This window comes from Lygodium microphyllum, chromosome 24 (genome assembly GCF_053477565.2).
Source record: "Lygodium microphyllum isolate KBCC chromosome 24, Lygodium_microphyllum_v1.1.10, whole genome shotgun sequence".
Lineage (NCBI taxonomy): Eukaryota > Viridiplantae > Streptophyta > Polypodiopsida > Schizaeales > Lygodiaceae > Lygodium > Lygodium microphyllum.
In genome coordinates this window covers 44,113,959-44,125,000 of record NC_141158.1, presented here as the reverse complement: position 1 = coordinate 44,125,000, position 11,042 = coordinate 44,113,959, and positions in this window count along the sequence as shown.

Below are 11,042 nucleotides of genomic sequence, written 5' to 3'. Positions count from 1 at the left end.
TTAGGAATAGTATCAAACAAGTGTTTAGGAAAATAATTGCTTTACTTACTTTTGTACATATGTATCTAATGGAAAGTGCAATGAACCCTAAGTAAGGACTAATTCATGAAGCTAATTTTAAATGTCACATAATATTCATAGCATACGCTACTTAGAAAACTAAAACGAGTTAGATGCATACATGGAAAGTGGGTGAGCACCTCCCTTCTTCGTAGTGCTTGAAGACTAGGTGGACCCAAGTGCTTGAGTTCTTTCCAACTCTAATGGAAAATAGAACTAGAGCTAATCAAAGGCTTTCTAGGGTCACTATCTTAGATCTTGATTAAGCATCATTTTAGGGGATTGGAGTTGAGGTTTTACCTTGCAAGTAGAGGGGCCGAGTCGAGCTCCCCCTCATATCTTACTCTCTTTGAACCAAGTACAACAATTAGTCCATTCTCAGTCTTGGTTGATTACAATGTGGTCATGGTGGTTGGGTACTAGAATGCTATTAGAGATTGGTAGGTTTATAAGATCCCTTAGGTTGATTCTTATGGGTTGAGGCCAAGCACTTCATTATTACGAGGTAGAATCAAGGCCATCCAATTGACAAAACTTGAGAATTTAGATAGAGTTTGGATGGTGGCAACTAGAATCAGATCTTAAATGACTACTAAATGTTATCCCTCAAGGCATGCACCTATAAGGAATCGACTATATAACATGCATTCCAAAGGTATTAGGAAATACCCTTTCTTTATATACTGTAAGACCATAAAATGATCCACGCTTTTACTTTACAAAACTTACAGATTTTTTTTCAAATTCTAATTAAAAGCCCACTTTTGCAAATATAATATTATAAATTTTACTAAATACAATACCTCTTCTTTTGAACTCATGTGGTATCTTACATGCTCTATAAGGTGCACCTCCCGGGTGTTATCCTAAGCCAGTGTTTGGCGGGAAGCAAAAAATGATTGCAAGTTAGGTGACTATGTGGGAGAAACTGTAGCTAAGGCTACTTGAAGTGGATATTCAACTAGTGACAAGATAAGGTAATTGCATTCTCAAGGTTTATGCTACGAATGTGCTAAAACAAGAGTATTCCAATCACAAAGTCAAATGCAACACTAAGAATGCAAGAATAACTTGGGTCATTGAGGAGGATATAGATGAGTATGATAAGTCCCATGAAGAGAAACCACTTCAAGCTAAAGTCACCTCAACCCATGCAATCGATGAACATCAATTATGAAAGAGGACTATGAACATAAAGAGCATCATGAAGGAAATCATGAGGGTGATGAAGAAAATCTTGAGTTTGAAGAAGAAGTTCATGACAATTTGAAGATCAAGTTGAGGAAACTAATGTGGATATCCATCAATATATGGATGAATATGGCATGTTTCCATCTGATTACTATGACGGATTTCCATTTGACCCAGGTGATTTGCTTCAAATAGATTCACCATGAATATTGACATGTCTCTATTTGAAGATCTTCATGTTTACATGTAATTAAATTTAGCCATATGTATGAAGATATGAAGTTATCCTTCAAACAATGAGGTTGCTTGAGCTATAGAACATGAAACAACTTGTTGTATAAAATTTGTGTAGTGAAATTAATTACCCAAGCTCTATCAAGTTTGGAAATTTTTGATGTGGATAGATTCTTACTAATGTCTACTTCATAATGATACATCATCCATGCAAATTAGAGTTATCTACCGAGTTACACATATTTTCCCTTAGTAGCCTTGTTTTTCACTACGAACATAAATTTCATAGATTCCCAATGCTATTTGGGCACATTTCATGGATCATTTTCAACAAAAGATTGATATGGCAAGAGTTTCTTTTACATAAGATTTCATTGAAAATATACTTGATCTTTATTTTTGAGGATCAATCTACTTCGAGAAGGGATGGTTTGTAATGTAGGAATTTTAGAGCATGTCATTTACAGTAAGTCTAGAATTAGGATTTAGCATTGGGTGTATGTATCTTCCTCTCTATTAGATATGGAGATCACCATTAGGCCCTTCAAATTGAAGCAACATCAATTTCAAGGAAAAGAGATATAAAATGTAACTGATGAAATACAAAATACATTGGGACAAAAACAAAGAAATATACTTTAGCCCCTCCTTCAATCCTATGGGTAAATTCAAAGTGTACCCAAGCTTTGCAAATGTCCCTTCCTTCAGAGTGACACATTCGATTAACTAAATAAACCCCTAAACCTGGGGACCCTTGGTGGACATTTTAAATAAAGTATTTTTTGGGGGTCCACCTTGTCCACCCAAGGAATAAACTCCCATGAAAAAAGGGAATAATACTTCTTTTTCAAATATATAATACAATCAAGTCATTTTTCTACAATGAATACATCCTTTTTCTTCTCTCTTATAACAAGGCTATTGAATTTTGCATTACATTTGCACACAATTAATGACTATTGACAACATTAAACAAATAGAGTTTGTGTAAATTATCTTGAGCCATATAGTTGATTTGGACCAATGGTATTAATTCCTCCAAAAAATTGTTTATCTCTTTATTTTTGATGATGGATTTGTGTTTTTAGTGAGCATGCAATATTAATTGTGTGGCTACAATCAGTTGGGCCCACTGTGGCAATTCACATCCAACGTGGACTTAACAATGCTTCTAACTTTCTCTATAGTGGCCATTGAAGTATGAGGTGGCACATTATGATTATGAGTACCCACATCTAACATCAAACACTCCATGGAAATATAATTGGGTAATATGTAGTATACTTTGCAACAAGAAGTTTTGAGGCAATACATCATATTCTTACAATAATGACATGTAATACTAATTCTCTCCTCACATGTACATATCATTATGCTTATTACTACGTGGCCTAGACCAAAGGTGCCTATCATAATAATGATCCATCCCATCGATCATAGATCTGCTGCCAAATGTTGGTGGGAAAAAAAAGAAGATACCTCCATTGTACTCACATGAGAGCTCATTGATAGATTGAGGGCCTTAACTTATCCCCATATCGGCTTCTTCCAGTTTTTGCCTCTAGGGCTTCCAAAAATCCATGGTAGTATTTTCTTCTACCCTCGAGTAGGTGTAGATGTGTTGCAAGTTGTTCACTCCATCTCCAAGTCAATAACTGGTGTTTTGTAGAAGGGGTTCTCATTCAAAGAATCTGAGAGAGAGATGGAGCTTAAGTTTCCAACACTTTGCAGGGCCTAAACTTTCTTCAACCAATAACTCCTCCTTTTGCAAATGTTTGTATGTGTTAGCTAGATCATGCTCGTATGAAATGTAGATGGTATGTGGATGATAGGGAGGAACATAGAAGGAAATATTAGCTCCCATCTAGTGTAGAGTGAGGATGAATCTTTATTTTTTTGTAAGTGGCAGATCAAGCATATCATATACTCCCACCAAGAGGGAGGAGAGATTGCAAGAAGAAGGAGTTTATTAGAAAATTTTCATCCCTCAAAGGCACAATGCACTCAAGGCACTAAGATCCAATAAACCACTCAACTATAGCTTTAGCCACATGAGTGAGAAATGAACAAAGGATAGACAAGTGATACTCTTGTTTTGCATTCGAGAAGAGCCACTATATTGGACTCAAATAAGAATGGTTGTAAAAAGTTAAAATTTTTTGGAAAATTTTTACAACAAAGGAGAAATAGAATACTAGAATATTTAATGATAAGATGACAATAGCCCTAGAGAATATCATCCTTAACAGAAAATGATTATAGCCACCAATGGGTCTTAAACATCAACATTCAAAAACATGAATCATTTCTTGAGCATAGCAATAACTACCCAATATTATTCTCACATATTCTAGTAGAAGATCAAAAGACAATCTAGTTAACTAGTAGCTTTGTGTGTAACGTGAATAGAAAGTACTTTACTTCCATTTATTTTTGTCCATAACTAATTTTCCACCATTTTTCTAAGGTGTAAAAAGGATAAAAGGGTGATGTAAAGGTGATGTGCTCTCTTCATTTCTCATTTTCATATTTCTTCCCTCAAGGCTGCTCATTTCCTTGCATTCTATCTTCTAACAAAAGTGGTGAGTCCTCTCTCAAGCTCTATTTGTTCCCTCTATGCCATAGCTCATGATGAGGAGGCTTCATTGCTTCCCTTATGAAGACTGCACAAACGCTCCCACTTGTTCATAGATTCATCCATCAAGAAAGAAACTACTCTCCTCCTCCATGAAACCTACTCTTACACTCTCTTACTCTAAGAAAGTTTCAAGAAAGGTGAAGAGGAAAATGACAAGAAAAAATAAGGAATAGAGCTTTCATGGAATGGAGCTCTCATTTAGCTTTCATGGAGTAAGGATAAGGGAAGCAGATTTCATGAGTTGATTCACTCTCCACCCCTACACCTCCTTCAACCACCATAAGCTATTGCAAGCGGGAGAGGGGAGAGGCCATGGCACCACCTTGTTCCCCACCTTTCTTTGGTGGAAATGGTGGGGGTGGCATGGCACCTGCCTTGGGAGGGGGTCCCCGAGCACGTAATGAGACCCCATAGTGAGCCACTAGGATCCCCCAAGAGCTAGGGTAGTAGTGAGGAGTGTGTCCAATGGCTCCCTCCCTAATGCCCTTTCTAGGGCATGGTTGGGGGTCACTATGGTCCCTAATTACTAGGAGGGACTTGTGTAGGTGTGGGGGTCATGTGATGAGCCGTAGCGCACATGCGCCTAGTCGGGGGGGCTAGCAAGGGCGCCCAAAAATGCCCTTCCTATTACCCTTTGCAGGGCATAGTTGGGGGGCCACAATGGCCCCCAACTTGCCTTTTGGATAGCCTCACACCATTGTTGTGGTGGAAATGTCGAAGGAGGGGGTGCCCCCTACTTGTAGGGACGCCTCCACAAATTATAAACTTTATAAATTAGTTTTTTGGAATCCTTAATTTTTCCTTTTGTAAAAAAATAAGTTGTGATAGTGAGGGGTGCAAAGCATTCCCCTTTGATGGGGGGAGGCCCAAGTCATAGACCTTTGCCTTGGCACAAGGGGCACTTGTCACCTCCCTTGATCATCATGTGCAAATGTTTGGGGTGTTTTGGGGGGGGGGGGGGGACTAAATCCCTTGTTAGGGTGGGTGCCCAAGGTCACCCTCCCTTTAGCTGTTTTTAGGGCTTGGTTTTTGGGAGCCATAATGGCCCTCAACTAAGGCTAGTTGGGTATTCACGTGGTGAGCACAACCTAGGTTGGTTGGCCACCCATGGTTGACTACTAAGGGGTTAGCAAGGGTGGCACCCTCTCTTTATTCCTTATAAGAGCTTTGTTTGTGGCTCAAGGGGGTGGCCAGAAGACTTAGTTCCCCTACCTAGCCATGTAAAATTTTTTAAAAGAAAAAGATGCGTATTTGGGGGGTGCCCCAAAGAATTGGCCCGAAAAGCTCATTGGTGTATTGGGAAGTGAAAAAAAAGAAGAAGTCTTGTGCAGAATGGGACCACTTGGCCCCTCCCACGTGGCTGTGTTTTTTTGTAAATAGTGGGTTTGGGGAGAGGCATAAAGAGTTGGCAACCCACCCTCAGGTATCTTGAAATGATCTAAAAGAAAGTCATTTGGGGGGCACCCAAATTGATCCCAAGCATTGGTCACCCACCCCATGGGACTTATTTTCTTATGAATAGAGGGTGCTTATGGTCCCCCTAACTATCTCTATGTCCACAAAAAATTGGGGAGGGCCCCATGTTGTCTCAAACTCTTTGCCTTAGTACTTGGGGTGCTCATGGCCCCCCCTTGATGGTTTATGCATGTGCGTAGATGGTTGGAGGAGGTGGGGCTTAAGCCCCTACCAGGGAGGGTGCCCTTGAGGGAGGGTGCCCAAGGGCACCCTCCTTACAGCCCTTTCTAGGGTTTAGTTGGGGACCACAATGCCCCCAACCTTGAAGAGCACCCTGCCATGGCACAATATGAACCACGAACCGGCTAAGAGAGGCTGCAAGCACACTTGCTGGCCATGAAAACCTGCAAGAAAACTCTCATTCTCACCAAGAATCCATATCCTCAAGACACACAAGAGGAAGACACACAAGAAATTGGACAATTCTTCCATCCTCATCCTCTTCCTCTTCCTCACTCTCCATTAGATTTTGCAAAGGAGCACAAGAGAGAAAAGCAAGAACAAGAAGGCAAGTGTTGTGCCAAAATGGGAGAGAGAGAAATGAATTGTGAGAGGAGAAGATAAAGGAAGAGAGAGGGTGTAACCACCTCAACCTCCCACCTCCCCAAACCCCACGGCTACAACAACCTCCTTTTTCCTTTCTTGAATTATAAAATTCAAATTTCCATACATGGACTAAGGTCTAAGGACCTTTCAATTTTTGGAATGAGACAAAAAGGGTTTGACCTTTTCTTTTCCTAGCAATATTTTATAGTGTGTCTCTTTTGGGCTACACATTTTACATTGCTTCATAAATGATTTTTTTTTACAAGAGAGCACAAAAGCAAAGTGCCAGTTTGCAAAGGATGTTTCCATGTTTAGCACATTTTGGTGCCTTTATTTGCACATATTTCTTGGTCATCATTTCCTCCCAAAACAAAAAATGAAAATTGACCAAAAGAAAACTTAAGGAGATTCAATGTGTGTAATGGATGATGGTCTTGGTAAAAGAAGGGTTGAATTGAGGGTAAGACGAAGATAAGCATATGAACCCCCAAACAAGGTATTTATCTAAAAGTAGAATAATCAAGGCCTAATTTTTTATAAAATGGTTTTCTTAAGGTGGATAAAGGAGAGGCATGTAACTGCTGTGTGGAGATAAGAGGAGGGGAAGATAAGGCAAATGATTTCGATTGTGTGCTGCTGATTCGAAAGTGTGATTTTCTTTACACCTCTACAGTGTTCTCAGGGGATTCCAAGGTCCATGAATGTAGCCAGCATGAGCTCTAAGCTATGGACAAGCAGGAAGATTTGCATGGCCAAGACACGCTTCCCCCTCGTCTGTTTCTCCTCGCCCGCACATTTGGCATCCGCAAAATCCGCACCAAGACGTTACTCTATCCTTTCCACACACGAAATCGGGCCTGAAGTAGCTCGTCGATCATGGCGTCGTAGCCTAGCTCTAATTGTGCATTGCGGCCATGGCCAAGGTGCTTTTCCCCGTGGAGCTTCCCTCCCTGTCGCTTTGATCTTGACCTCTCCTCCAGCAAACTTCTTGGCATCACCAGATTTAAGGCCGCCACGTCTATCTATTATGTCTGATCCTTTCTTCCAGCTCCTCAGAGAGTCCTGCATAACTCCGTAGCAAGAGAGCACACGCAGAAAGATGACGAAGGAGATAGAAAAAGCATTCGCTTTCCCACAACCCGGCATGAAATCAGTCCCCAAGCTCATAGAGGGTGCTGAGCCGCCCCCATAGTAGCAGCAGGGGTGGTGCTTAGGAAAGAAGCGGAAGGAGGTAAGTATTATGGCGAGGCTATGAGGTGCCAAATGGTTGATGGGAAGATGGATTAATGATGCTTAGCCATAAAAATTGCAACACTTCTTGATCTTCCCACCATCTCCAAGCATTGTTTCAGACCTTTTCTCATTTTGAGCACAAGCATCCTTGAATGACCCTTCTCTTCTAGTCTCTTTCAATCCATAAGCTCTATCAAATTTGAAAACACCATAACTTAAGAAATGAGACTGCAAACCCTTTCACTTGTGCAGATTTTGTAGCCACCTCTTTTCCCGGCCAGTGCACCAAATGAAGAGCACCCTACCACAGCACAATATGAACCACGAACCGGCTAAGAGAGGCTGCAAGCACACTTGCTGGCCATGAAAACCTGCAAGAAAACTCTCATTCTCACCAAGAATCCATATCCTCAAGACACACAAGAGGAAGGCACACAAGAAATTGGACAATTCTTCCATCCTCATCCTCATCCTCTTCCTCACTCTCCATTAGATTTTGCAAAGGAGCACAAGAGAGAAAAGCAAGAACAAGAAGGCAAGTGTTGTGCCAAAATGGGAGAGAGAAATGAACCGTGAGAGGAGAAGATAAAGGAAGAGAGAGGGTGTAACCACCTCAACCTCCCGCCTTCCCAAATCTCACGGCTGCAACAACCTTCTTTTTCCTTTCTTGAATTATAAAATTCAAATTTCCATACATGGACTAAGGTCTAAGGACCTTTCAATTTTTGGAATGAGACAAAAAGGGTTTGACCTTTTCTTTTCCTAGCAATATTTTATAGTGTGTCTCTTTTGGGCTACACATTTTACATTGCTTCATAAATGATTTTTTTTTACAAGAGAGCACAAAAGCAAAGTGTCAGTATGCAAAGGATGTTTCCATGTTTAGCACATTTTGGTGCCTTTATTTGCACATATTTCTTGGTCATCAAACCTAGATTGATTGAGTGCCCATATTTATCCCTTACCACAAGGGGGCTAGGTAGGGTACAATTTTTTGGGGTGAAGGGGGACTTGGTCATGTTAAATTTTTCTAAATAAAAAGAAGTGTATTTGGTAGGGGTCCCAAAGACTTTGCATGTAAAGAGTGAGATCACATGGGAACCATGGGTAAATACTGGATCACACTAATGGGGTATTAAAGGTATAAAGGGACTCACTTAGGGCATCTAGAAATTAACAATCAACTAGTCTTTGCACCTTCTTCAAGATTCCATGGTTTCTTCTCCTTCTTTCTCTCTCTTTTTATCTTTCTCTATCCTTTCCTAGTCTTTATGTCTCTTATTCTCTCCCTTTCTCTCTCCTCTCTTCTTCCTCTCTAGTCCTCTTTATTACAATTGGTATCAGATCATAGTGCTTTGGTCCTTTCTCCCATTCTTTTTCTTTAGTCTAGCTTTCTTTTCAAAACAAGAAACCCTAGTTACTCTCAAGACAACAAATACTGGTACAACAAGGAGGACTATCCTTAGCTAGTAGATTTCTTAGGAGACATACACAAGCTATGGCTAAATATTTGGACATATATGGAGGTAATACAACTATATTAGTAGGTCATCACTAAGTTTCAAGTAGTTTTTAGGGTTTCTTGGTAAAAGAGGCCACCACAAAAGTTAGAGAAGGGGCAAACCATAGTTACTTTTTCTCAAGTACCTTCTCTCTCTCCTTCTTGTCATGGTACCATGGATTCTTAGTAGGAAACCCTCGTTTCTCTCTTGGATATTTATGTTCCATGGACCAAAGACACCACATGAGTCTTCCTCAGCTTCTTTGGAGTGTATTGTGTACAATTGTGCCCTGCTGAATCATTTTTCCATCCTTCTAGTTTCCCTCTCTTGAGAAAATGGTATCCTTTTTTAGCAGGATCATTGAATACCTTCTCCTCCTTTCTTGAAAATTTTCCCATCCTTGAAGCAAAACCCTGCTATAGACAACAAAGAGCAACCATAGCATAGCCAGTTAGCCTCAAGCTCCCAAAGCTTCAAGAGACCTCTAATTCTTACCCCCCAGGGCCTACCTATATCCACCTTGACCAAATTTGCCCAAAATCAAAGACAAGGAGCTTAAAGTTGAAGGATTCTTCATTGGAAGCCATGAAAGCTTCACCTAAGCTTTCAAAGGGAGTCCCTCACATCAATAGATTATTTTATTTCTTGAAGAGTATGACACATTGAAGACACCTTGCTCTCCCACATGCTAATTTGTGAACAATTTGGGTCCCTTGATCAAGGAAGATGCATCCACTTGCTCCAAACATGGAATATGTATGTATAATGAATCCTAATATCTCTCTTTATCCTTATGCTAAGCCCATGCCAATTGTTTGAGAGATTTTAGGCATTCAATCCTCTTCTTTATTTAATCATTCTCCTTGCATGAAATGGATTAATTGAAAGCATCAACCCCATTCAACCATTCACACTACATGCATTAATGGTTAATGATTGGGCTAAGCTTTTTCCTTGAATCAAAATTTGTATACCAACCCGCAACTCTTTGATTTGCGTGTTTCCTTTGAGTAAATCTAAGAAAATTATAAAAGAGCTAAGTTAGTATTTAGTGAGTCACTAAGCTATTGAGGTAATCCCTTCATCATCAAATTTTTCCTATTGCTCTTACGTGTCATCAAAAGCAAAAAACTCTTTCTATCAAACTTGGATTGCATGTTATTTGATAGTATAGTACTGTGATGTCTATTCCGATAGAGGAAAAGGTTGATGCCAAGCGAGGTAGCAAGAAAAGAGTGAGGTGACCCTCCCTTGCCACTAACGACCCTGAAAGGGTGTACAATCTAGTTTGAGGAGGAACTTTGCACACCCCTCAAGTCTTAGAGATCAATACTTGTTTGAAAGTGCATGTACATTTCCCTTCCCATCAAGACTCCCTTTATTCCATTTGAAGAGATAGTTGGTAGTGGCCATTAGTTCTTGAAAAATGCATTGGCAATGGATTGGATGTATGGGATTTCGAGCTTTTGTATGCATTGCTTAGTGAATTGCAGACATTTGTAGTCCATGTATTGAGTTCCTAGTATATTTGCAATGATATGTATGCCTTGCAACAATAGGTCCCACATGGAATTTAGCCCTTATGGAGGTCAAAACACTGAAAATTTGGTCATAGAGAGACAATAGATAGCGTGTATGAATTTCCAGGTAGTCATAGAAATCTACTTACAAAAGTTTTTGATAAATTTCTATTGGATAGATCTATAGCTCATTGTGAAGAGGGAATGATCCCATTTGCTTTAAATCCCAATCGGAGTTACGAGCTAAAAGCTATAGCAATTTTTGTGTACCAAGGTCATATGGACTGCACTAAAATGGCATGACATAAATGTAAAGGAAATGCCTAGGAAGAGATTCAAAGGGAAATCAAAGACTCCTAGGCATCACGATGAATGATGAGCCTAGCTCAACCTAAGAGTAAAATGGAGAGATGCTAGAAGAAGTACCGGATACAAACCCCTATAGCATGAAAACCACACCCTATGTGAGCATGAACTTTGGCATATGGAGAGACATAATGACATGGTTGCAAGCCACCACCAAATGACCTCTAAAGTAGATCAAGCGATTGAACAAATGGCTCTCCCCAACTTTCAAACTCAATAAACATAGAGCATCTCACC